The 27,727-nt window shown below is 75.6% G+C and overlaps 1 protein-coding gene across 2 annotated transcripts in view; it reads right to left on the bottom strand.

Moving 5' to 3' along the window:
* The window catches only part of PRICKLE2 (prickle planar cell polarity protein 2), a 363,321-nt gene that overhangs the window by 138,467 nt on the left and 197,127 nt on the right, over positions 1 to 27,727 (bottom strand). Inside the window, exon 1 of one of the 2 annotated variants that reach the window (XM_048489886.1) lies at positions 16,737 to 17,302. The exons of the other annotated variant lie outside the window; for it this stretch is intronic. The gene's annotated coding sequence lies outside the window, so the exon portion shown is untranslated. Of the gene's footprint in view, positions 1 to 16,736; positions 17,303 to 27,727 lie in introns of those variants that run through there. 2 annotated transcript variants of the gene reach the window in all.

The raw sequence follows: 27,727 nt of genomic DNA on the forward strand, positions 1-27,727 counted from the left end.
AAGAAGTTCTGGCAGCCATTGATAAACTAAATGTTACCAAATCCCCTGGCCCAGATTGCATTCACCCAAGAGTTCTTAAAGAGCTCAAGCATGAAATTGCTGATCTTCTCACTTTAATATGCAACTTATCCCTGAAATCCCACCCCCCCCCCCCCCCCCCTGTCCCCCCCCCCCCCCCCCCCCCCCCCGGCCCCCCCCCCCCCCCAACCCCCCCACCCCCAACCCCCCCCCCCCCCCCCCCCACCCCACCCCAACCCCCCCCAAACCCCACCCCCCCCCCACCCCCCCCACCCCCCCCCTCCAACCCCCCCCCCCCCCCCACCCCCCCCCCCCCCCACCCCCCCCCCCCCCCCCCCCCCCCCCCCCCCCCCCCCCCCCCCCCCCACCCCCCCCCCCCCCCACCCCCCCCCCCCCCCACCCCCCCCCCCCCCCACCCCCCCCCCCCCCCACCCCCCCCCCCCCCCACCCCCCCCCCCCCCCACCCCCCCCCCCCCCCACCCCCCCCCCCCCCCACCCCCCCCCCCCCCCACCCCCCCCCCCCCCCACCCCCCCCCCCCCCCACCCCCCCCCCCCCCCACCCCCCCCCCCCCCCACCCCCCCCCCCCCCCACCCCCCCCCCCCCCCACCCCCCCCCCCCCCCACCCCCCCCCCCCCCCACCCCCCCCCCCCCCCACCCCCCCCCCCCCCCACCCCCCCCCCCCCCCACCCCCCCCCCCCCCCACCCCCCCCCCCCCCCACCCCCCCCCCCCCCCACCCCCCCCCCCCCCCACCCCCCCCCCCCCCCACCCCCCCCCCCCCCCACCCCCCCCCCCCCCCACCCCCCCCCCCCCCCACCCCCCCCCCCCCCCACCCCCCCCCCCCCCCACCCCCCCCCCCCCCCACCCCCCCCCCCCCCCACCCCCCCCCCCCCCCACCCCCCCCCCCCCCCACCCCCCCCCCCCCCCACCCCCCCCCCCCCCCACCCCCCCCCCCCCCCACCCCCCCCCCCCCCCACCCCCCCCCCCCCCCACCCCCCCCCCCCCCCACCCCCCCCCCCCCCCACCCCCCCCCCCCCCCACCCCCCCCCCCCCCCACCCCCCCCCCCCCCCACCCCCCCCCCCCCCCACCCCCCCCCCCCCCCACCCCCCCCCCCCCCCACCCCCCCCCCCCCCCACCCCCCCCCCCCCCCACCCCCCCCCCCCCCCACCCCCCCCCCCCCCCACCCCCCCCCCCCCCCACCCCCCCCCCCCCCCACCCCCCCCCCCCCCCACCCCCCCCCCCCCCCACCCCCCCCCCCCCCCACCCCCCCCCCCCCCCACCCCCCCCCCCCCCCACCCCCCCCCCCCCCCACCCCCCCCCCCCCCCACCCCCCCCCCCCCCCACCCCCCCCCCCCCCCACCCCCCCCCCCCCCCACCCCCCCCCCCCCCCACCCCCCCCCCCCCCCACCCCCCCCCCCCCCCACCCCCCCCCCCCCCCACCCCCCCCCCCCCCCACCCCCCCCCCCCCCCACCCCCCCCCCCCCCCACCCCCCCCCCCCCCCACCCCCCCCCCCCCCCACCCCCCCCCCCCCCCACCCCCCCCCCCCCCCACCCCCCCCCCCCCCCACCCCCCCCCCCCCCCACCCCCCCCCCCCCCCACCCCCCCCCCCCCCCACCCCCCCCCCCCCCCACCCCCCCCCCCCCCCACCCCCCCCCCCCCCCACCCCCCCCCCCCCCCACCCCCCCCCCCCCCCACCCCCCCCCCCCCCCACCCCCCCCCCCCCCCACCCCCCCCCCCCCCCACCCCCCCCCCCCCCCACCCCCCCCCCCCCCCACCCCCCCCCCCCCCCACCCCCCCCCCCCCCCACCCCCCCCCCCCCCCACCCCCCCCCCCCCCCACCCCCCCCCCCCCCCACCCCCCCCCCCCCCCACCCCCCCCCCCCCCCACCCCCCCCCCCCCCCACCCCCCCCCCCCCCCACCCCCCCCCCCCCCCACCCCCCCCCCCCCCCACCCCCCCCCCCCCCCACCCCCCCCCCCCCCCACCCCCCCCCCCCCCCACCCCCCCCCCCCCCCACCCCCCCCCCCCCCCACCCCCCCCCCCCCCCACCCCCCCCCCCCCCCACCCCCCCCCCCCCCCACCCCCCCCCCCCCCCACCCCCCCCCCCCCCCACCCCCCCCCCCCCCCACCCCCCCCCCCCCCCACCCCCCCCCCCCCCCACCCCCCCCCCCCCCCACCCCCCCCCCCCCCCACCCCCCCCCCCCCCCACCCCCCCCCCCCCCCACCCCCCCCCCCCCCCACCCCCCCCCCCCCCCACCCCCCCCCCCCCCCACCCCCCCCCCCCCCCACCCCCCCCCCCCCCCACCCCCCCCCCCCCCCACCCCCCCCCCCCCCCACCCCCCCCCCCCCCCACCCCCCCCCCCCCCCACCCCCCCCCCCCCCCACCCCCCCCCCCCCCCACCCCCCCCCCCCCCCACCCCCCCCCCCCCCCACCCCCCCCCCCCCCCACCCCCCCCCCCCCCCACCCCCCCCCCCCCCCACCCCCCCCCCCCCCCACCCCCCCCCCCCCCCACCCCCCCCCCCCCCCACCCCCCCCCCCCCCCACCCCCCCCCCCCCCCACCCCCCCCCCCCCCCACCCCCCCCCCCCCCCACCCCCCCCCCCCCCCACCCCCCCCCCCCCCCACCCCCCCCCCCCCCCACCCCCCCCCCCCCCCACCCCCCCCCCCCCCCACCCCCCCCCCCCCCCACCCCCCCCCCCCCCCACCCCCCCCCCCCCCCACCCCCCCCCCCCCCCACCCCCCCCCCCCCCCACCCCCCCCCCCCCCCACCCCCCCCCCCCCCCACCCCCCCCCCCCCCCACCCCCCCCCCCCCCCACCCCCCCCCCCCCCCACCCCCCCCCCCCCCCACCCCCCCCCCCCCCCACCCCCCCCCCCCCCCACCCCCCCCCCCCCCCACCCCCCCCCCCCCCCACCCCCCCCCCCCCCCACCCCCCCCCCCCCCCACCCCCCCCCCCCCCCACCCCCCCCCCCCCCCACCCCCCCCCCCCCCCACCCCCCCCCCCCCCCACCCCCCCCCCCCCCCACCCCCCCCCCCCCCCACCCCCCCCCCCCCCCACCCCCCCCCCCCCCCACCCCCCCCCCCCCCCACCCCCCCCCCCCCCCACCCCCCCCCCCCCCCACCCCCCCCCCCCCCCACCCCCCCCCCCCCCCACCCCCCCCCCCCCCCACCCCCCCCCCCCCCCACCCCCCCCCCCCCCCACCCCCCCCCCCCCCCACCCCCCCCCCCCCCCACCCCCCCCCCCCCCCACCCCCCCCCCCCCCCACCCCCCCCCCCCCCCACCCCCCCCCCCCCCCACCCCCCCCCCCCCCCACCCCCCCCCCCCCCCACCCCCCCCCCCCCCCACCCCCCCCCCCCCCCACCCCCCCCCCCCCCCACCCCCCCCCCCCCCCACCCCCCCCCCCCCCCACCCCCCCCCCCCCCCACCCCCCCCCCCCCCCACCCCCCCCCCCCCCCACCCCCCCCCCCCCCCACCCCCCCCCCCCCCCACCCCCCCCCCCCCCCACCCCCCCCCCCCCCCACCCCCCCCCCCCCCCACCCCCCCCCCCCCCCACCCCCCCCCCCCCCCACCCCCCCCCCCCCCCACCCCCCCCCCCCCCCACCCCCCCCCCCCCCCACCCCCCCCCCCCCCCACCCCCCCCCCCCCCCACCCCCCCCCCCCCCCACCCCCCCCCCCCCCCACCCCCCCCCCCCCCCACCCCCCCCCCCCCCCACCCCCCCCCCCCCCCACCCCCCCCCCCCCCCACCCCCCCCCCCCCCCACCCCCCCCCCCCCCCACCCCCCCCCCCCCCCACCCCCCCCCCCCCCCACCCCCCCCCCCCCCCACCCCCCCCCCCCCCCACCCCCCCCCCCCCCCACCCCCCCCCCCCCCCACCCCCCCCCCCCCCCACCCCCCCCCCCCCCCACCCCCCCCCCCCCCCACCCCCCCCCCCCCCCACCCCCCCCCCCCCCCACCCCCCCCCCCCCCCACCCCCCCCCCCCCCCACCCCCCCCCCCCCCCACCCCCCCCCCCCCCCACCCCCCCCCCCCCCCACCCCCCCCCCCCCCCACCCCCCCCCCCCCCCACCCCCCCCCCCCCCCACCCCCCCCCCCCCCCACCCCCCCCCCCCCCCACCCCCCCCCCCCCCCACCCCCCCCCCCCCCCACCCCCCCCCCCCCCCACCCCCCCCCCCCCCCACCCCCCCCCCCCCCCACCCCCCCCCCCCCCCACCCCCCCCCCCCCCCACCCCCCCCCCCCCCCACCCCCCCCCCCCCCCACCCCCCCCCCCCCCCACCCCCCCCCCCCCCCACCCCCCCCCCCCCCCACCCCCCCCCCCCCCCACCCCCCCCCCCCCCCACCCCCCCCCCCCCCCACCCCCCCCCCCCCCCACCCCCCCCCCCCCCCACCCCCCCCCCCCCCCACCCCCCCCCCCCCCCACCCCCCCCCCCCCCCACCCCCCCCCCCCCCCACCCCCCCCCCCCCCCACCCCCCCCCCCCCCCACCCCCCCCCCCCCCCACCCCCCCCCCCCCCCACCCCCCCCCCCCCCCACCCCCCCCCCCCCCCACCCCCCCCCCCCCCCACCCCCCCCCCCCCCCACCCCCCCCCCCCCCCACCCCCCCCCCCCCCCACCCCCCCCCCCCCCCACCCCCCCCCCCCCCCACCCCCCCCCCCCCCCACCCCCCCCCCCCCCCACCCCCCCCCCCCCCCACCCCCCCCCCCCCCCACCCCCCCCCCCCCCCACCCCCCCCCCCCCCCACCCCCCCCCCCCCCCACCCCCCCCCCCCCCCACCCCCCCCCCCCCCCACCCCCCCCCCCCCCCACCCCCCCCCCCCCCCACCCCCCCCCCCCCCCACCCCCCCCCCCCCCCACCCCCCCCCCCCCCCACCCCCCCCCCCCCCCACCCCCCCCCCCCCCCACCCCCCCCCCCCCCCACCCCCCCCCCCCCCCACCCCCCCCCCCCCCCACCCCCCCCCCCCCCCACCCCCCCCCCCCCCCACCCCCCCCCCCCCCCACCCCCCCCCCCCCCCACCCCCCCCCCCCCCCACCCCCCCCCCCCCCCACCCCCCCCCCCCCCCACCCCCCCCCCCCCCCACCCCCCCCCCCCCCCACCCCCCCCCCCCCCCACCCCCCCCCCCCCCCACCCCCCCCCCCCCCCACCCCCCCCCCCCCCCACCCCCCCCCCCCCCCACCCCCCCCCCCCCCCACCCCCCCCCCCCCCCACCCCCCCCCCCCCCCACCCCCCCCCCCCCCCACCCCCCCCCCCCCCCACCCCCCCCCCCCCCCACCCCCCCCCCCCCCCACCCCCCCCCCCCCCCACCCCCCCCCCCCCCCACCCCCCCCCCCCCCCACCCCCCCCCCCCCCCACCCCCCCCCCCCCCCACCCCCCCCCCCCCCCACCCCCCCCCCCCCCCACCCCCCCCCCCCCCCACCCCCCCCCCCCCCCACCCCCCCCCCCCCCCACCCCCCCCCCCCCCCACCCCCCCCCCCCCCCACCCCCCCCCCCCCCCACCCCCCCCCCCCCCCACCCCCCCCCCCCCCCACCCCCCCCCCCCCCCACCCCCCCCCCCCCCCACCCCCCCCCCCCCCCACCCCCCCCCCCCCCCACCCCCCCCCCCCCCCACCCCCCCCCCCCCCCACCCCCCCCCCCCCCCACCCCCCCCCCCCCCCACCCCCCCCCCCCCCCACCCCCCCCCCCCCCCACCCCCCCCCCCCCCCACCCCCCCCCCCCCCCACCCCCCCCCCCCCCCACCCCCCCCCCCCCCCACCCCCCCCCCCCCCCACCCCCCCCCCCCCCCACCCCCCCCCCCCCCCACCCCCCCCCCCCCCCACCCCCCCCCCCCCCCACCCCCCCCCCCCCCCACCCCCCCCCCCCCCCACCCCCCCCCCCCCCCACCCCCCCCCCCCCCCACCCCCCCCCCCCCCCACCCCCCCCCCCCCCCACCCCCCCCCCCCCCCACCCCCCCCCCCCCCCACCCCCCCCCCCCCCCACCCCCCCCCCCCCCCACCCCCCCCCCCCCCCACCCCCCCCCCCCCCCACCCCCCCCCCCCCCCACCCCCCCCCCCCCCCACCCCCCCCCCCCCCCACCCCCCCCCCCCCCCACCCCCCCCCCCCCCCACCCCCCCCCCCCCCCACCCCCCCCCCCCCCCACCCCCCCCCCCCCCCACCCCCCCCCCCCCCCACCCCCCCCCCCCCCCACCCCCCCCCCCCCCCACCCCCCCCCCCCCCCACCCCCCCCCCCCCCCACCCCCCCCCCCCCCCACCCCCCCCCCCCCCCACCCCCCCCCCCCCCCACCCCCCCCCCCCCCCACCCCCCCCCCCCCCCACCCCCCCCCCCCCCCACCCCCCCCCCCCCCCACCCCCCCCCCCCCCCACCCCCCCCCCCCCCCACCCCCCCCCCCCCCCACCCCCCCCCCCCCCCACCCCCCCCCCCCCCCACCCCCCCCCCCCCCCACCCCCCCCCCCCCCCACCCCCCCCCCCCCCCACCCCCCCCCCCCCCCACCCCCCCCCCCCCCCACCCCCCCCCCCCCCCACCCCCCCCCCCCCCCACCCCCCCCCCCCCCCACCCCCCCCCCCCCCCACCCCCCCCCCCCCCCACCCCCCCCCCCCCCCACCCCCCCCCCCCCCCACCCCCCCCCCCCCCCACCCCCCCCCCCCCCCACCCCCCCCCCCCCCCACCCCCCCCCCCCCCCACCCCCCCCCCCCCCCACCCCCCCCCCCCCCCACCCCCCCCCCCCCCCACCCCCCCCCCCCCCCACCCCCCCCCCCCCCCACCCCCCCCCCCCCCCACCCCCCCCCCCCCCCACCCCCCCCCCCCCCCACCCCCCCCCCCCCCCACCCCCCCCCCCCCCCACCCCCCCCCCCCCCCACCCCCCCCCCCCCCCACCCCCCCCCCCCCCCACCCCCCCCCCCCCCCACCCCCCCCCCCCCCCACCCCCCCCCCCCCCCACCCCCCCCCCCCCCCACCCCCCCCCCCCCCCACCCCCCCCCCCCCCCACCCCCCCCCCCCCCCACCCCCCCCCCCCCCCACCCCCCCCCCCCCCCACCCCCCCCCCCCCCCACCCCCCCCCCCCCCCACCCCCCCCCCCCCCCACCCCCCCCCCCCCCCACCCCCCCCCCCCCCCACCCCCCCCCCCCCCCACCCCCCCCCCCCCCCACCCCCCCCCCCCCCCACCCCCCCCCCCCCCCACCCCCCCCCCCCCCCACCCCCCCCCCCCCCCACCCCCCCCCCCCCCCACCCCCCCCCCCCCCCACCCCCCCCCCCCCCCACCCCCCCCCCCCCCCACCCCCCCCCCCCCCCACCCCCCCCCCCCCCCACCCCCCCCCCCCCCCACCCCCCCCCCCCCCCACCCCCCCCCCCCCCCACCCCCCCCCCCCCCCACCCCCCCCCCCCCCCACCCCCCCCCCCCCCCACCCCCCCCCCCCCCCACCCCCCCCCCCCCCCACCCCCCCCCCCCCCCACCCCCCCCCCCCCCCACCCCCCCCCCCCCCCACCCCCCCCCCCCCCCACCCCCCCCCCCCCCCACCCCCCCCCCCCCCCACCCCCCCCCCCCCCCACCCCCCCCCCCCCCCACCCCCCCCCCCCCCCACCCCCCCCCCCCCCCACCCCCCCCCCCCCCCACCCCCCCCCCCCCCCACCCCCCCCCCCCCCCACCCCCCCCCCCCCCCACCCCCCCCCCCCCCCACCCCCCCCCCCCCCCACCCCCCCCCCCCCCCACCCCCCCCCCCCCCCACCCCCCCCCCCCCCCACCCCCCCCCCCCCCCACCCCCCCCCCCCCCCACCCCCCCCCCCCCCCACCCCCCCCCCCCCCCACCCCCCCCCCCCCCCACCCCCCCCCCCCCCCACCCCCCCCCCCCCCCACCCCCCCCCCCCCCCACCCCCCCCCCCCCCCACCCCCCCCCCCCCCCACCCCCCCCCCCCCCCACCCCCCCCCCCCCCCACCCCCCCCCCCCCCCACCCCCCCCCCCCCCCACCCCCCCCCCCCCCCACCCCCCCCCCCCCCCACCCCCCCCCCCCCCCACCCCCCCCCCCCCCCACCCCCCCCCCCCCCCACCCCCCCCCCCCCCCACCCCCCCCCCCCCCCACCCCCCCCCCCCCCCACCCCCCCCCCCCCCCACCCCCCCCCCCCCCCACCCCCCCCCCCCCCCACCCCCCCCCCCCCCCACCCCCCCCCCCCCCCACCCCCCCCCCCCCCCACCCCCCCCCCCCCCCACCCCCCCCCCCCCCCACCCCCCCCCCCCCCCACCCCCCCCCCCCCCCACCCCCCCCCCCCCCCACCCCCCCCCCCCCCCACCCCCCCCCCCCCCCACCCCCCCCCCCCCCCACCCCCCCCCCCCCCCACCCCCCCCCCCCCCCACCCCCCCCCCCCCCCACCCCCCCCCCCCCCCACCCCCCCCCCCCCCCACCCCCCCCCCCCCCCACCCCCCCCCCCCCCCACCCCCCCCCCCCCCCACCCCCCCCCCCCCCCACCCCCCCCCCCCCCCACCCCCCCCCCCCCCCACCCCCCCCCCCCCCCACCCCCCCCCCCCCCCACCCCCCCCCCCCCCCACCCCCCCCCCCCCCCACCCCCCCCCCCCCCCACCCCCCCCCCCCCCCACCCCCCCCCCCCCCCACCCCCCCCCCCCCCCACCCCCCCCCCCCCCCACCCCCCCCCCCCCCCACCCCCCCCCCCCCCCACCCCCCCCCCCCCCCACCCCCCCCCCCCCCCACCCCCCCCCCCCCCCACCCCCCCCCCCCCCCACCCCCCCCCCCCCCCACCCCCCCCCCCCCCCACCCCCCCCCCCCCCCACCCCCCCCCCCCCCCACCCCCCCCCCCCCCCACCCCCCCCCCCCCCCACCCCCCCCCCCCCCCACCCCCCCCCCCCCCCACCCCCCCCCCCCCCCACCCCCCCCCCCCCCCACCCCCCCCCCCCCCCACCCCCCCCCCCCCCCACCCCCCCCCCCCCCCACCCCCCCCCCCCCCCACCCCCCCCCCCCCCCACCCCCCCCCCCCCCCACCCCCCCCCCCCCCCACCCCCCCCCCCCCCCACCCCCCCCCCCCCCCACCCCCCCCCCCCCCCACCCCCCCCCCCCCCCACCCCCCCCCCCCCCCACCCCCCCCCCCCCCCACCCCCCCCCCCCCCCACCCCCCCCCCCCCCCACCCCCCCCCCCCCCCACCCCCCCCCCCCCCCACCCCCCCCCCCCCCCACCCCCCCCCCCCCCCACCCCCCCCCCCCCCCACCCCCCCCCCCCCCCACCCCCCCCCCCCCCCACCCCCCCCCCCCCCCACCCCCCCCCCCCCCCACCCCCCCCCCCCCCCACCCCCCCCCCCCCCCACCCCCCCCCCCCCCCACCCCCCCCCCCCCCCACCCCCCCCCCCCCCCACCCCCCCCCCCCCCCACCCCCCCCCCCCCCCACCCCCCCCCCCCCCCACCCCCCCCCCCCCCCACCCCCCCCCCCCCCCACCCCCCCCCCCCCCCACCCCCCCCCCCCCCCACCCCCCCCCCCCCCCACCCCCCCCCCCCCCCACCCCCCCCCCCCCCCACCCCCCCCCCCCCCCACCCCCCCCCCCCCCCACCCCCCCCCCCCCCCACCCCCCCCCCCCCCCACCCCCCCCCCCCCCCACCCCCCCCCCCCCCCACCCCCCCCCCCCCCCACCCCCCCCCCCCCCCACCCCCCCCCCCCCCCACCCCCCCCCCCCCCCACCCCCCCCCCCCCCCACCCCCCCCCCCCCCCACCCCCCCCCCCCCCCACCCCCCCCCCCCCCCACCCCCCCCCCCCCCCACCCCCCCCCCCCCCCACCCCCCCCCCCCCCCACCCCCCCCCCCCCCCACCCCCCCCCCCCCCCACCCCCCCCCCCCCCCACCCCCCCCCCCCCCCACCCCCCCCCCCCCCCACCCCCCCCCCCCCCCACCCCCCCCCCCCCCCACCCCCCCCCCCCCCCACCCCCCCCCCCCCCCACCCCCCCCCCCCCCCACCCCCCCCCCCCCCCACCCCCCCCCCCCCCCACCCCCCCCCCCCCCCACCCCCCCCCCCCCCCACCCCCCCCCCCCCCCACCCCCCCCCCCCCCCACCCCCCCCCCCCCCCACCCCCCCCCCCCCCCACCCCCCCCCCCCCCCACCCCCCCCCCCCCCCACCCCCCCCCCCCCCCACCCCCCCCCCCACTGTCTGAATAAGGCTGCCAACATTTAACGCTAGTTTGACATGCAGCAATTCCAGGTGATGTTTTCAGTTCTGGGCCTGATACTTTTCAATATCTTTATAAATTATCTGGATGAGGGGGTGGAGAAGCTACTCATTAAATGTGCAGATGACATCAAATTTGGAGGAGCATCAAACACACTGGAAGATAGAATTCAACAAGATCTGAACACGCTGGAAATGTGGGTGGATAGGAACAGGATGCAATTTAACAATGATAAGACGACAGTTCTACAAAAATGAGAAGCTCTCATACTGGATAGGGGACACACTTCTGGGAAGCACTTTGTGTGAACAAGATATTGGGGTACAGGTGGACTATAAGCTAAATATGAGCAGCCAGTGTGTTGTAGCAGCAAAAAAGGCAAATGCAGTCTGGATTGTATCAGCAGAGGCATTAGTGGATTGTTACTGGATTATTGTATTGTATTTTGTAAAATGCCTTGAATATGGAAAGGTGGGGAAAATACTTTTAGTAAATGGAATATATAACTTTCAAACTACACAATGTCATAGTCCTGTTGTACACCACATTGGTCAGGCCACACTTGGAGTACTGAGTGCAACTCTGAGGAGCTTCACTTCAAAAAGAATGTGAACAGAATGGAGTGGGTGCAGAGGGGAGAGATGAGGTTAGAGTTAGGGGCCTGGAGAACATTTGGTCTGGGGAAGAGGAGATTGAGGGGGTACGTTATTGCTCTCTTTAAATATTTGAAAGGCTGTCAGAGGAAGGCGGAGAGCTGTTTCTTTTAGCAGCAGAGGATAGGACTCGCGGTAATAGGTTTAAATTATAGGCAGAAAGGTACCAGCTGGATATTAGGGATTCTTTTTTTTTTTTACAGTAAGAGTAGTTTAGCAGTGGAATTGGCTTCTGCAGGAGATGGTGAGCTCCCCCTCACTGGCAGTCTTCAAGCTGCAGTTGGATGAAGGCTCCTCAGGAATGCTTTAGGCCCGTGGTGGCAAACCTTTGGCACTCCAGATGATATGGAATACAATCAGAGGTGGGATCCAGAAGGTTCTCACAGGTTCCCAAGAGTAGGTTACTAATTATTTGTGTGTGCCGAGAGGGGGTTACTAATTGGTGATTTTGCCACGTGATTTTTGCCTTAGTTACGTCCCTCCTCTCAGCAGTAGCGCACAGAACTTGAAGCAGTCTAGCAAGAGGCGCACCGGCGTGCATGGCAGCCTGCGCCTGTGTGCATTCGTTTCCCTCCCAAGGACCGGCGCAGCGGCTGCGTCCTTGCCACAGCCCCACCCAGGAATGCCCCGCCCCCGGAATGCCCTGCCACGCCCCCGGAATGCCCCGCCCAGCCCCATTGGCGCTATGCCACAGTTTGAATCCCACCCCCATGGGAACCTGTTACTAAAATTTTTGGATCCCACTACTGACTACAATTCCCATCAGCCCTTGGCAGGAGCTGATGGGAATTGTAGTCCATAACATCTGGAGTGCCAAAGGTTCGCCACCACTGCTTTAGGCCAATCCTGTATTGAGCAGGGGGTTAGACTCAAAGGCCTGTGTGGCCCAGTCCATCTCTATGATTCTGTGTCAACTGCCCATTTCCACAGGGTAAGACTTTATTAAAGGGATGGGACACTTACTCCTGGCCATTTGGTAACCCTACCTCTGTCCACTGGTCAATCAAGCTAAAACCAAAACAGTGATTTGCTATCGAATGTAAGGACAAGACCTTGAGTCATTTTGATGAATTTTGCAGAGGAGGAAACTGGGTGGGCCTCAGCAAGGTTCAGCGTCTGGGTCAGAAGCGGGAAACGTTCAGTACTGCTTAGCAAAGGGCTGCTTCAGAAGCTCTACAGAAATACGGAAACAGGAAACAAGAGCTGAACTTCCTCCTCACCTGCTTTTTAGGGCACATCCCCTAATTTGGAAGATGCATAGCTGTCCCCTGTGTGGGTTGCCCTGGAAGGGCAGGATGAGGTAAAGAAGAAGAAGACTTACAATCACAATCCCTTCCCTTCCCCACAACAGACACCTTGTGGGGAAGGTGGAGCTGAGAGAGCTCTGAGAGAACTGTGACTAGCCCAAGGTCACCCAGCAGCTTTGTGTGTAGGAAAACAAATGCAGTTCGCCAGATAAGAGTTTGTTGCTCATGTGGAGGAGTGAGGAATCAAACCAGTTCTCCAGAGCCCACTGGGTTCTTAAATCCTACTTCAAGTAACTCTACTAAATCCCCGCGACTCTCTCCTCCTCTTTGGATATATAATGTACAAGACCACCCAACGTCAACAAGGTATCATGGCTTCCATTTAGCACACTGTTCAGCAACTTGAGAAAAAACACAGTAGCCTAGCCCACATGGCAGTGAGTTTTGCCTCAAGCAGATATGAAAGAAACTGTTTATCCTCATCTGGCTGACTTAAAAGCCAAATCTACTCTTGTCCATTAGAGCTCAAATCACAGAACCCAACTTGCATCTAGATAGTACCCAGACAACTTGCATCTAGATAGTACCCAGGCTTCAGACAAGATTACAGCATTAAACCCAAAAATACAATTCACTTAAGACTAGATCATTAACAACACTAACTGATATGTGCCTCTCATTCACTTATGTATTAAATTTAAATTCTCATGTCTTCTGAATTCATCTTTCTTCCAAATTCTGCTGAGAAACTTAAAAATTATTTATCTGTCTCATGTGTACCGTGTTCTTTTCTCCCAAGGGTAAGGATTCTGTGCATAATTTTTTTTAAAAAAAATATTCACAACAGCCTTGTGAGGTAGGTTATGTTGACAGAGAGCCAATGGTCAGAAATTACACAGTGAATTTCATGGTAGAGTGGGGATTGTAGTATGACCATCCACAGAGCATGACCAACAATTGCAATCCTAAGCTAAGGTTCTCAGGTTGAGCCTGACAAACAGTGGGAGTCTGGGTGGGGTGGGGGGTATACATGGAGGGGTAGCCACTGGGTGATGGCATGATAACAGCTTCCATGGAAAAAACCTCAGAAGGGATGACACACCTTGACAATCACCAGAAATCCAATGGTTTTACCAAAGAGTTCTAAATTTCCTAGAGAGGTATAGCATCATCTTCTTCCACCACCAGCAGGGAATATGTCAATCCTCTCCAGGGACTGGCAGTCCAATCTGAAGCAGAGCTATACCATTCTAAACCCATTGACCTTAGTGGATTTGCAGTCGGGAAACCAGGCTTCCCATGTTTGTGTCACTGCTGACGTATCTGGTTCTGTTTATCTCACTGTTGTACGCCTCAAGACTACAAAACCAGCGAGCAATTGTGTTTTTGGACACAGGGAATGAAAATGACCAGGGCACGTCCTCACTTCTACTGTATTCTGTATGCCATCATGATTCACTGAATTCAATTCCCTGTTACTTTGAGGGCAGTGACAGCAGATTTCAGACAAGGTCAAGATCACGCTGGGAACTTTTGTTTCAACACTGAAAGTTTCTCTGAAAATAAAATAATAATACAAATTGCCAAAAATGATTCCAGCTACGTTCTTCCGTGCCTGGTCCCTGACAGAGGGATATGAAGGGTTCAGTGGGATCTGTTCCAAGTGCAAATTAGAAATGCCTTTCATAAGTCAGTTCAGATGTTCTCTGCTGTGGATCCAATAACACTGCAACGAGCAACAGGAATGGCTGTCTTAGATAGTTTGTCTGGGCCACAGACGGGCAAGCCAAGCCTATCCCGGGCATCAGCTGCAAACCAAGACATATGCCGCTGCAGCTGTGGTTGAATCATATGGGTGTCAAGCAAGATACCCCTCTATACATGCACATATAATGCTTTAGTAGCGGAGGAAAGCCAGGTCCTTTCATAAGTGGCGGTGGCATCAATTCCCTGTCTTCATGCTTTGCACAGAAGAATCAAGGAACAGCCTTCCCATATGCAAACACGTTTCTTCCCCTCCTCTCTCCAAAAAAACCCAGTTCCCTAAAGTTATGTGCACAACTCTTTCACCCAAATCAAAGCAGTCCTTAACAGCTTGCAAACAATAAAATATTGTTCAAGTCCCCCGAACCCCGAAGGCAAATAAAAAAAAGAACCTTTAAGACGTCTCTGAGGCCCTTACACATCTCCCGAATTTTTTTTAAAAAAACCTGTTCTCATTATTTTGGCACACTTGCCTCAGGATCTCTGGATGCCTGGATCTGGAAGCGCTGTTGAGGGTTCCCATATGGCTTTAAGCAAGGAAAACATGAGGGAGGTCCAGGGCGGCGCCTGCTGACTCCTGAGGAACTGTGAGATTACCCCACCAAGGTTCTGGGCAAAACACTTCACTGTATGCACTTGACAGAACATAGAGTGCACTTTCTTCTTCTTCTTGAGAATAGAGGATGACAGATCTCAAAATACACCCTGTGATTTCCAATTCGCTAGCAGTTTGTCAAGCACAAGAGTGCTTTCAAAGGCTTGGCGTTGCACTGTGGGTTATCTCGTGTGGTTTTTAATGATGCCGTTGGGTGGCTTTCCAGCTCAGCAAGATAGCATGCCGTTGTCCCATCTCTGTGGAGCCTTTCATTGGCTGCCTAAATGAAAAGAAGGGTTTGGGTCGAAAAGGATGCAGGATTTGGTCTGTACCTTGCTTCTAAACCGAGGAACCCATCTACTCAGCCGCAAAATAGATAACACTGTGCCGCCTCACGGGGGAGATTTTTGAGCCTGAGCAATGCAATCATGCATCACTTAAAAACTACAGAAGATAACCCATCATGCAGTGCAAGCTTATGAAAAGTGGCAACAAACTGTCACAGCATTAAAGCTGTATTCTGTACCACCCGAGTCACAGATGCTGTGGGCGGAGATGCATGTTGCACGCTACACGAGCACAAACAGCAGCAAACTTGGGAGTCTGCATAGCAACACATATGATCTGTCCCCCATGGATTCATCTACACTGGTGCAAGTGAGTCAGAAGGCAGTAGGACTCAGCACTGGATGTTTCACAGAAAAGCGGATGCAAAGGGCTGCTACAGTCCCAAGTTGCAGCAACCCACCACCTCCGGTCTCGCCAAAACCTCTCTCCCGACTGCTGGAGCATCACTTTCTCACTCCTACTTTAACATCTTCTCCATTTCACCGGGAATGTTTCCTTTGGCAATTCAGTTTGGAAATTATTTTAAACTGTGCAGTATATATATATATATATTTAAAAAACCCTTCAGCAATGGGCAGGCTTGAAGTCCACAGGTCGGAGCGCTCCCTTTATTAAGTTAGGAAGTGTAAGCAATGGGAGGAACAGGCTTTTGGGTTGCCAGAAAGCGTTCCACTCTTGTACATACAGCAATTATTTCAAAGTTCCGCATCCCCCTGAGACAGGTTGGACCTTCTCCCTCCGTGAAAGCAGCCAGAAGAAGAAAGGACGGTGCGTGTTTGCTGATGACACCGGCAAAACGCATCTGAAGCCAGCAAGACCAGCTTAACATTTTGTTCAGTGCAATAAAGAGGGTTTCAAACTCAAGACCAGCAGAGGAGGCAGAAGTGCCATGCAAAAGAGGGGGGAGGGAATCTCGTGAAATTTGCAAACACGTTGCAGCGGCAAAGCAGGGATATGTCTCTCCATCACCGATTCAGATCAAATAACAGTATGAGCTCTGGCTAACCTCTCCTTAAAACGGCCCGATGCCCAAGAGGCAATAATAACCAATTAAAGAGGAGGGGTTGTTTGAGCAAAGGAGAGAGGAGCGAAACCAAACAGGATCATCAGCGCGGCTTCACTCCAGCCTCAGGCTGCTCCTTGAGGGGTTCCAGGGGTTTGGCCTGGGTGGGCAAAGCTCAGCCACTGGAGGTACAAAGACCTGGATTACAATCTCAACTGGACCACAGGTCAAGTCAACGTGGCCTCCGAGGCTGTTCTTCCAGTAAGCCTCGAGGAAATGGGCCAAGACGAATTGGAAGGAAAGGGGTGGCCGATTGTCTAAAGGAAAACAAAGGTGTGACCAGACTGCCATGTGCCAAGCGCCTTTGAACATCTTCAAAGGGCTGCACCAAAAGCCCGTCACACTAAAAATACCTTCTGCTGGAAGTCTGAGTCACCTCCAGCTTGGCTTGAGAACCCTGAAGGTTTCAAGCCTTCCATGGCATGCAGCAAAATTAACACCCATGCATCTTTTAAAACCAGCTGACTGGGGAGGGTAAGCATTTAAGAGGGGGGGGGGAATCAAGTCACTTTAAGCATTTATTCTTGACTTCCTGATTCTATAACAGCCCCAGCTAGCTATTAACCATTTCAGGGGACAGCATTTGCACCGCTAAGAGACCTAAAAGGAGGGGAGAAAAAACTGCCATTATAACTAAGCATTTTTCAGCACATTCTGGAAACGACCCCCCTTCCCCTCACTCTCCACTGCCTTTTCAGAGATGTCTCAAATCCAAATCTACAGCCAGGAAATCAAGCGGCTGACTGCGGAGCGAATCTCTTTCACATCAGGGAAGGCTAGGGCTGATCAGCCCGTCTGCACTTATGACAGGGCACCGTACTTGAGAGCCCCCAGCTTCGAGACTTGGCCAACCACAAGAGAAGACGAGGAGAGATCTGGGTCGTAAAAGGAGAATCGCTTACCTGTCCCAACTGACTCCAAGTCCGGATCCGGGGCAGCGCTCCGTTTCCCTTCCACCAAAAACATCCACTGGGCACCCTCGCCCAACCTTCCTGCGGTGTTGGTTTCTAGTTTACTTTCCTCGGATGCCCGCTGGCTTGCGAGACCCCAGGAAACGCTGCCGCATAGTCAAGGCTCCTGTTTTCCTCTCGCGGGCAGGGTCTGCAAATGAGCAACTGCAGGCTCGTCGCCCCAGCCTTCCCCAAGACGCACACTTGCACGGGGAAACATTGGGGGATCGGAATAAAAGGGGGGGTCGGCCGTGGCCCCCACCCGCTGGAAAAGTGCGCCGGCCCTTCTGCGCTTGCAGGGGCTGGCGAGCTGTCCCCTCCAAAGACCAGCTCCGGCAGGGCTCCTCTCCCTTCTCCCCTACCAAGGCATCGCCTCTCCGCCAGCCAGCCAGCCGCACGACTCGGCTCCGGCTTCACGGGACGGCCCTCCGAGCCAGCGGCGATCCCTCCCTCGCCCAGCCGGAGACATTTAGGCGGCCCCGGGCAGCCCCAGCGCAACCACTCGGCTGGCTCGCCAGGCTGGGAGTCTCGGCGGCGCGCGCCTCCCCGGCATGCTAATGAGGCGGCGGTGATGTCAGCAAGTCAAAGCGGTGGCGGACAGGGCAGCAAATAGCTCCCGCCTGTCATGGATTTATATTCAAATCAGGAGGGGCTATGCAAAGCAGGCCAGCCCCGCCCCCTTTGCGCCCTCCTGTTATGCTGCAAAAGGGGGGAGAAGAAGAAACAAAACCTCCCTCCTGTGGTCCACTTGCATCCAAGTTGTGCTACAAGAGGAGGAGTTTGGATTTATGCCCCACCTTTCTCTCCTGTGAAGAGACTCCAGGCGGCTTACAAACTCCTTCCCTTCCTCTCCCCACAACAGACACCTCCTGAGGGCTGAGAAAGAGTACTTGCTTGGACGCCCAGAAAGGTAGTGCGGCACACATGCCGAAGCCAATCTGGTGCAAAACCTGCGATCGGATTGGATGCTGCTGGGCAAACCTTGGTTTCATAGAGGAACCAAGCCGTAGTTGCTCTCCTTCTTGTTTCTTGCCAGGACTGTTAAATGTGCCCAGCAGATCACGGCCTGGGGCTCAACAGCAGACAGCAGGAATCTCTGAGCTTGTTGCCTGCCTCTGGCACTGATTCAGAGACAAGGCAATAGCTCAATCCACGGGAGATTCCAGTGAAGGTTCAAATCATGCAGTTCTCAGATAAACAACCTTGGTTTGACACATTGGCTCCTAACCTCTTAAGCAGCAGTTCTCAACCTGTGGGTCGTGACCCCTTTGGGGGTCGAATGGCCCTTTCACAGGGGTCGCCTAAGACTCTCTGCATCAGTGTTGTCCATCTGTAAAATGGATACATGTTAGGGTTGGGGGTCACCACAACATGAGGAACTGTATTAAAGGGTCGTGGCATTAGGAAGGTTGAGAACCACTGCTCTCAAGGATGTTAAGAGGGCCTGAGTAAAAACAAGTCATCCAGAAGAAGAGGAGGAGGATGAAGGAAGGGTTGGTTTTTATACCCCACTTTTGGTGCAGTGTAGTGGTTAAGAGCGGTGGACTCTAATTTGGAGAACTGTGTTTGATTCCCCACTCCTCCACATGAGTGGTAGATTCCAATCTGGTGGACCGGGTTTGTTTCCCCACTCTTCCCCACTGCTTACCACTGCTGGGTAACCTTGGGTCAGTCACAGCTCACTCAAAATTCTCTGAGCCCCACCTCCCTCACAAGGTGTTTGTTGTGAGGAGAGGAAGGGAAAGAGTTTGCTAGCCATTTTGGGACTCCTTACTGGAGAGAAAGGCAAAGCAGAAATCCAAACTCCTCCTCTTTTTCTCTACCTTAAGGAATCTCAAAATGGCTTCCAACTTCGTCTCTTCCCCTCCCCATAACAGACACCTCGTGAGGTACGTGAGGCTGAGAGCGTCCAGAGAGTACTGTGACTATGGAGGTCCTATGGAGGTCCTATGGAGACATCCTTCTCCTCTCCTCCATGTTGTCCTCACAATAACCCTGTGGTGTAAGTTAGGCTGAGAGGATGCAATTGGTACAAGATCACCTGGCAAGCTTTGATGGCGGAGTCTGGATTTGATCCTGTGTCTCCCAGATCCTTGTCTAACCTCTGAAGATGCCAGCCACAGATGCAGGCAAAACGTTAGGAACAAGATCCACAAGACCACGGCTACACAGCCCGGAAAACCCACACAGCCCAGAAAACCCACCAGAACCAGACTCAGAGTGTCCACCAACCCATTTAATATGGTGAAACAAATACAAAGAATTTCATACCGCATCACTTTGGTTCCCATCTCTCCAAATTCACAAGCCTTCCGAATTTCTCTCTCTCTCTCTCTCTCTCTCTCTCTCTCTCTCTCTCTCTCTCTCTCTGTCTCATAGTCTTTGTTCCTAACTAGCTTTCAGAGGCTGGACTGGGCCAAGTCAGCAAATCCAGTGAGCTGAAGGAGAAATACAATGTATATGCTTGACCTTTTCATCAACTTGCCCTCTAAGTCTAGGGGTTCTGATTTTTATGACCAGGAATACATATCCCAGGTTCTTGGAAACTTAGCTAACGATGAAATAATAAAAAGAGAATTCTTTCACTCACTGGCTAGTACAACATGCTGAGGTGATGCTTTCTGGATATTTTTTAATAGCTCCATCAAAGATTAATGCAATTATAAGGAGTAAGGTTTACAAGCAACAAGACCAAATCTTCAGGTGATATTATTTAGGATAGCTCCCCTGAAGTCAGCGGAACGAAACTGACATTGCTCTGCCAAGATTATGGAACATAACATTAACAGTCAATTCTGTAAGGCCTTGTTTAGGTCTGGAATGGCTTTTGGGGTATAATAAATATCAACAGAATGTTTTATTAAAATGGCTGTGCTGGAACTCGCAAGCCAGCAAAGAACTAGACTTGGATCTTGTAAATCTACATGCTCAGATGGTGGTCAGGTTACTGCCGGACACAGGTTTTAGACAAAGAATACCCCCAATTGCGTGGATTAATATGTACAAACTTTTTCAAATGCAGAATTAGTTTAGGGAGGTATGCTGGGGATGAGCGAGGGAAAACAAAATGACTGGATGGCAGAAGTAAGAAGCAAACCAGCCATTCAGGGTAAAACTAATCAGGTAACACTCCTGCTGGGTGGCCTTGGGAAATTCTAGCTGCTCACAGCTTAATCCTATGGCCTGTTGTAAGAGCAATAGAGCCCACGGGATAAAGCTTAACACTGTGAAATCCAAAGCCACAACTGGCAACATTCGAGAGGCCGCTGGACTGGACCCAACCCTGCTTGGAATGCTGGAGCAGCAGCAAAAATAAACAGCAGCAGGACTTGTGTGAGTGTGGGTGAGTGTGCACATATGCAGAAAGGAGAGAGCAGGAGAATAAGCCAGACCAGGGATGCGAGATCTTTTCGGCCCTTTCATATCAACCAAACACACCCATATGGGTTTAACTCTGTCCTCAATTCAAGTGAGAGTGATTTATTGCATGTAGGGTTGCCAGGTTTGGGTTGGGAAACTCCTGGAGATTTGGGGGTGGGGCTTGGGGAGGGTGGGGCTTGGGGATGGGAGGGGCTTCAGCAGGGTTCAATGCCATTGGCTCCACCCTGTAAAGCAGCCATTTCCTCCAGGGGAACTGATTTCTGTCATTTGGAGATCAGCTATAATTCCAAGAGATCTCCAGCCGCCAGTGGTGTAGCGTCAGTGGGACAGGGCGGGGGGACACCCCAGGTGCGCGCTGCAGCAAGGGTGTGGCGGGGGCTGCCGTGGCAGGGCCGCAGGGCACGCTCATGCCCTGGGCGCAGTTCCCCCTCACTCCACCCCTGCCAGTCGCCATGTGGAGGTTGGCAAACCTAACTGCATAGAAAGGGACAAACCTGAGTTGAGGTGGGATGAGTCACTCTTCACATTGCTGCAGTCTCACACATGACTGCTATAGAATTTCATCGTTAACTTTGGCTTCCTCCTTGTGAAATGGACTGTTGGGAGGGCAAACAGTGTAATGACTGAAAATAAATGTTTGCCCTGAAAACGCCAAATAAATGTTGTGTGGCCTGCCGGGTGAAGTGGTTAGAAGACTCAGCTTGTAATCCTCACTCTGCTATGGAAGCTGGCTGGATAACCTGGGCCCAATCCTCACAGCGTTGTTGAGAGGATAAAACAGAGGAGAAGAGAACGATCGAAGCTGCTTGGGTCCCCACTGGGGAGAGTATAATCCAGGGGTAGGGAACCTGCGGCTCTCCAGATGTTCAGGAACTACAATTCCCATCAGCCCACCCCCCCCCCCCCCCCCCCCCCCCCCCCCCCTCCCCCCCCCCCCCCCCCCCCCCCCCCCCCCCACCCCCCCCCCCCCCCACCCCCCCCCCCCCCCACCCCCCCCCCCCCCCACCCCCCCCCCCCCCCACCCCCCCCCCCCCCCACCCCCCCCCCCCCCCACCCCCCCCCCCCCCCACCCCCCCCCCCCCCCACCCCCCCCCCCCCCCACCCCCCCCCCCCCCCACCCCCCCCCCCCCCCACCCCCCCCCCCCCCCACCCCCCCCCCCCCCCACCCCCCCCCCCCCCCACCCCCCCCCCCCCCCACCCCCCCCCCCCCCCACCCCCCCCCCCCCCCACCCCCCCCCCCCCCCACCCCCCCCCCCCCCCACCCCCCCCCCCCCCCACCCCCCCCCCCCCCCACCCCCCCCCCCCCCCACCCCCCCCCCCCCCCACCCCCCCCCCCCCCCACCCCCCCCCCCCCCCACCCCCCCCCCCCCCCACCCCCCCCCCCCCCCACCCCCCCCCCCCCCCACCCCCCCCCCCCCCCACCCCCCCCCCCCCCCACCCCCCCCCCCCCCCACCCCCCCCCCCCCCCACCCCCCCCCCCCCCCACCCCCCCCCCCCCCCACCCCCCCCCCCCCCCACCCCCCCCCCCCCCCACCCCCCCCCCCCCCCACCCCCCCCCCCCCCCACCCCCCCCCCCCCCCACCCCCCCCCCCCCCCACCCCCCCCCCCCCCCACCCCCCCCCCCCCCCACCCCCCCCCCCCCCCACCCCCCCCCCCCCCCACCCCCCCCCCCCCCCACCCCCCCCCCCCCCCACCCCCCCCCCCCCCCACCCCCCCCCCCCCCCACCCCCCCCCCCCCCCACCCCCCCCCCCCCCCACCCCCCCCCCCCCCCACCCCCCCCCCCCCCCACCCCCCCCCCCCCCCACCCCCCCCCCCCCCCACCCCCCCCCCCCCCCACCCCCCCCCCCCCCCACCCCCCCCCCCCCCCACCCCCCCCCCCCCCCACCCCCCCCCCCCCCCACCCCCCCCCCCCCCCACCCCCCCCCCCCCCCACCCCCCCCCCCCCCCACCCCCCCCCCCCCCCACCCCCCCCCCCCCCCACCCCCCCCCCCCCCCACCCCCCCCCCCCCCCACCCCCCCCCCCCCCCACCCCCCCCCCCCCCCACCCCCCCCCCCCCCCACCCCCCCCCCCCCCCACCCCCCCCCCCCCCCACCCCCCCCCCCCCCCACCCCCCCCCCCCCCCACCCCCCCCCCCCCCCACCCCCCCCCCCCCCCACCCCCCCCCCCCCCCACCCCCCCCCCCCCCCACCCCCCCCCCCCCCCACCCCCCCCCCCCCCCACCCCCCCCCCCCCCCACCCCCCCCCCCCCCCACCCCCCCCCCCCCCCACCCCCCCCCCCCCCCACCCCCCCCCCCCCCCACCCCCCCCCCCCCCCACCCCCCCCCCCCCCCACCCCCCCCCCCCCCCACCCCCCCCCCCCCCCACCCCCCCCCCCCCCCACCCCCCCCCCCCCCCACCCCCCCCCCCCCCCACCCCCCCCCCCCCCCACCCCCCCCCCCCCCCACCCCCCCCCCCCCCCACCCCCCCCCCCCCCCACCCCCCCCCCCCCCCACCCCCCCCCCCCCCCACCCCCCCCCCCCCCCACCCCCCCCCCCCCCCACCCCCCCCCCCCCCCACCCCCCCCCCCCCCCACCCCCCCCCCCCCCCACCCCCCCCCCCCCCCACCCCCCCCCCCCCCCACCCCCCCCCCCCCCCACCCCCCCCCCCCCCCACCCCCCCCCCCCCCCACCCCCCCCCCCCCCCACCCCCCCCCCCCCCCACCCCCCCCCCCCCCCACCCCCCCCCCCCCCCACCCCCCCCCCCCCCCACCCCCCCCCCCCCCCACCCCCCCCCCCCCCCACCCCCCCCCCCCCCCACCCCCCCCCCCCCCCACCCCCCCCCCCCCCCACCCCCCCCCCCCCCCACCCCCCCCCCCCCCCACCCCCCCCCCCCCCCACCCCCCCCCCCCCCCACCCCCCCCCCCCCCCACCCCCCCCCCCCCCCACCCCCCCCCCCCCCCACCCCCCCCCCCCCCCACCCCCCCCCCCCCCCACCCCCCCCCCCCCCCACCCCCCCCCCCCCCCACCCCCCCCCCCCCCCACCCCCCCCCCCCCCCACCCCCCCCCCCCCCCACCCCCCCCCCCCCCCACCCCCCCCCCCCCCCACCCCCCCCCCCCCCCACCCCCCCCCCCCCCCACCCCCCCCCCCCCCCACCCCCCCCCCCCCCCACCCCCCCCCCCCCCCACCCCCCCCCCCCCCCACCCCCCCCCCCCCCCACCCCCCCCCCCCCCCACCCCCCCCCCCCCCCACCCCCCCCCCCCCCCACCCCCCCCCCCCCCCACCCCCCCCCCCCCCCACCCCCCCCCCCCCCCACCCCCCCCCCCCCCCACCCCCCCCCCCCCCCACCCCCCCCCCCCCCCACCCCCCCCCCCCCCCACCCCCCCCCCCCCCCACCCCCCCCCCCCCCCACCCCCCCCCCCCCCCACCCCCCCCCCCCCCCACCCCCCCCCCCCCCCACCCCCCCCCCCCCCCACCCCCCCCCCCCCCCACCCCCCCCCCCCCCCACCCCCCCCCCCCCCCACCCCCCCCCCCCCCCACCCCCCCCCCCCCCCACCCCCCCCCCCCCCCACCCCCCCCCCCCCCCACCCCCCCCCCCCCCCACCCCCCCCCCCCCCCACCCCCCCCCCCCCCCACCCCCCCCCCCCCCCACCCCCCCCCCCCCCCACCCCCCCCCCCCCCCACCCCCCCCCCCCCCCACCCCCCCCCCCCCCCACCCCCCCCCCCCCCCACCCCCCCCCCCCCCCACCCCCCCCCCCCCCCACCCCCCCCCCCCCCCACCCCCCCCCCCCCCCACCCCCCCCCCCCCCCACCCCCCCCCCCCCCCACCCCCCCCCCCCCCCACCCCCCCCCCCCCCCACCCCCCCCCCCCCCCACCCCCCCCCCCCCCCACCCCCCCCCCCCCCCACCCCCCCCCCCCCCCACCCCCCCCCCCCCCCACCCCCCCCCCCCCCCACCCCCCCCCCCCCCCACCCCCCCCCCCCCCCACCCCCCCCCCCCCCCACCCCCCCCCCCCCCCACCCCCCCCCCCCCCCACCCCCCCCCCCCCCCACCCCCCCCCCCCCCCACCCCCCCCCCCCCCCACCCCCCCCCCCCCCCACCCCCCCCCCCCCCCACCCCCCCCCCCCCCCACCCCCCCCCCCCCCCACCCCCCCCCCCCCCCACCCCCCCCCCCCCCCACCCCCCCCCCCCCCCACCCCCCCCCCCCCCCACCCCCCCCCCCCCCCACCCCCCCCCCCCCCCACCCCCCCCCCCCCCCACCCCCCCCCCCCCCCACCCCCCCCCCCCCCCACCCCCCCCCCCCCCCACCCCCCCCCCCCCCCACCCCCCCCCCCCCCCACCCCCCCCCCCCCCCACCCCCCCCCCCCCCCACCCCCCCCCCCCCCCACCCCCCCCCCCCCCCACCCCCCCCCCCCCCCACCCCCCCCCCCCCCCACCCCCCCCCCCCCCCACCCCCCCCCCCCCCCACCCCCCCCCCCCCCCACCCCCCCCCCCCCCCACCCCCCCCCCCCCCCACCCCCCCCCCCCCCCACCCCCCCCCCCCCCCACCCCCCCCCCCCCCCACCCCCCCCCCCCCCCACCCCCCCCCCCCCCCACCCCCCCCCCCCCCCACCCCCCCCCCCCCCCACCCCCCCCCCCCCCCACCCCCCCCCCCCCCCACCCCCCCCCCCCCCCACCCCCCCCCCCCCCCACCCCCCCCCCCCCCCACCCCCCCCCCCCCCCACCCCCCCCCCCCCCCACCCCCCCCCCCCCCCACCCCCCCCCCCCCCCACCCCCCCCCCCCCCCACCCCCCCCCCCCCCCACCCCCCCCCCCCCCCACCCCCCCCCCCCCCCACCCCCCCCCCCCCCCACCCCCCCCCCCCCCCACCCCCCCCCCCCCCCACCCCCCCCCCCCCCCACCCCCCCCCCCCCCCACCCCCCCCCCCCCCCACCCCCCCCCCCCCCCACCCCCCCCCCCCCCCACCCCCCCCCCCCCCCACCCCCCCCCCCCCCCACCCCCCCCCCCCCCCACCCCCCCCCCCCCCCACCCCCCCCCCCCCCCACCCCCCCCCCCCCCCACCCCCCCCCCCCCCCACCCCCCCCCCCCCCCACCCCCCCCCCCCCCCACCCCCCCCCCCCCCCACCCCCCCCCCCCCCCACCCCCCCCCCCCCCCACCCCCCCCCCCCCCCACCCCCCCCCCCCCCCACCCCCCCCCCCCCCCACCCCCCCCCCCCCCCACCCCCCCCCCCCCCCACCCCCCCCCCCCCCCACCCCCCCCCCCCCCCACCCCCCCCCCCCCCCACCCCCCCCCCCCCCCACCCCCCCCCCCCCCCACCCCCCCCCCCCCCCACCCCCCCCCCCCCCCACCCCCCCCCCCCCCCACCCCCCCCCCCCCCCACCCCCCCCCCCCCCCACCCCCCCCCCCCCCCACCCCCCCCCCCCCCCACCCCCCCCCCCCCCCACCCCCCCCCCCCCCCACCCCCCCCCCCCCCCACCCCCCCCCCCCCCCACCCCCCCCCCCCCCCACCCCCCCCCCCCCCCACCCCCCCCCCCCCCCACCCCCCCCCCCCCCCACCCCCCCCCCCCCCCACCCCCCCCCCCCCCCACCCCCCCCCCCCCCCACCCCCCCCCCCCCCCACCCCCCCCCCCCCCCACCCCCCCCCCCCCCCACCCCCCCCCCCCCCCACCCCCCCCCCCCCCCACCCCCCCCCCCCCCCACCCCCCCCCCCCCCCACCCCCCCCCCCCCCCACCCCCCCCCCCCCCCACCCCCCCCCCCCCCCACCCCCCCCCCCCCCCACCCCCCCCCCCCCCCACCCCCCCCCCCCCCCACCCCCCCCCCCCCCCACCCCCCCCCCCCCCCACCCCCCCCCCCCCCCACCCCCCCCCCCCCCCACCCCCCCCCCCCCCCACCCCCCCCCCCCCCCACCCCCCCCCCCCCCCACCCCCCCCCCCCCCCACCCCCCCCCCCCCCCACCCCCCCCCCCCCCCACCCCCCCCCCCCCCCACCCCCCCCCCCCCCCACCCCCCCCCCCCCCCACCCCCCCCCCCCCCCACCCCCCCCCCCCCCCACCCCCCCCCCCCCCCACCCCCCCCCCCCCCCACCCCCCCCCCCCCCCACCCCCCCCCCCCCCCACCCCCCCCCCCCCCCACCCCCCCCCCCCCCCACCCCCCCCCCCCCCCACCCCCCCCCCCCCCCACCCCCCCCCCCCCCCACCCCCCCCCCCCCCCACCCCCCCCCCCCCCCACCCCCCCCCCCCCCCACCCCCCCCCCCCCCCACCCCCCCCCCCCCCCACCCCCCCCCCCCCCCACCCCCCCCCCCCCCCACCCCCCCCCCCCCCCACCCCCCCCCCCCCCCACCCCCCCCCCCCCCCACCCCCCCCCCCCCCCACCCCCCCCCCCCCCCACCCCCCCCCCCCCCCACCCCCCCCCCCCCCCACCCCCCCCCCCCCCCACCCCCCCCCCCCCCCACCCCCCCCCCCCCCCACCCCCCCCCCCCCCCACCCCCCCCCCCCCCCACCCCCCCCCCCCCCCACCCCCCCCCCCCCCCACCCCCCCCCCCCCCCACCCCCCCCCCCCCCCACCCCCCCCCCCCCCCACCCCCCCCCCCCCCCACCCCCCCCCCCCCCCACCCCCCCCCCCCCCCACCCCCCCCCCCCCCCACCCCCCCCCCCCCCCACCCCCCCCCCCCCCCACCCCCCCCCCCCCCCACCCCCCCCCCCCCCCACCCCCCCCCCCCCCCACCCCCCCCCCCCCCCACCCCCCCCCCCCCCCACCCCCCCCCCCCCCCACCCCCCCCCCCCCCCACCCCCCCCCCCCCCCACCCCCCCCCCCCCCCACCCCCCCCCCCCCCCACCCCCCCCCCCCCCCACCCCCCCCCCCCCCCACCCCCCCCCCCCCCCACCCCCCCCCCCCCCCACCCCCCCCCCCCCCCACCCCCCCCCCCCCCCACCCCCCCCCCCCCCCACCCCCCCCCCCCCCCACCCCCCCCCCCCCCCACCCCCCCCCCCCCCCACCCCCCCCCCCCCCCACCCCCCCCCCCCCCCACCCCCCCCCCCCCCCACCCCCCCCCCCCCCCACCCCCCCCCCCCCCCACCCCCCCCCCCCCCCACCCCCCCCCCCCCCCACCCCCCCCCCCCCCCACCCCCCCCCCCCCCCACCCCCCCCCCCCCCCACCCCCCCCCCCCCCCACCCCCCCCCCCCCCCACCCCCCCCCCCCCCCACCCCCCCCCCCCCCCACCCCCCCCCCCCCCCACCCCCCCCCCCCCCCACCCCCCCCCCCCCCCACCCCCCCCCCCCCCCACCCCCCCCCCCCCCCACCCCCCCCCCCCCCCACCCCCCCCCCCCCCCACCCCCCCCCCCCCCCACCCCCCCCCCCCCCCACCCCCCCCCCCCCCCACCCCCCCCCCCCCCCACCCCCCCCCCCCCCCACCCCCCCCCCCCCCCACCCCCCCCCCCCCCCACCCCCCCCCCCCCCCACCCCCCCCCCCCCCCACCCCCCCCCCCCCCCACCCCCCCCCCCCCCCACCCCCCCCCCCCCCCACCCCCCCCCCCCCCCACCCCCCCCCCCCCCCACCCCCCCCCCCCCCCACCCCCCCCCCCCC

This window comes from Sphaerodactylus townsendi, linkage group LG03 (assembly GCF_021028975.2).
Source record: "Sphaerodactylus townsendi isolate TG3544 linkage group LG03, MPM_Stown_v2.3, whole genome shotgun sequence".
Lineage (NCBI taxonomy): Eukaryota > Metazoa > Chordata > Lepidosauria > Squamata > Sphaerodactylidae > Sphaerodactylus > Sphaerodactylus townsendi.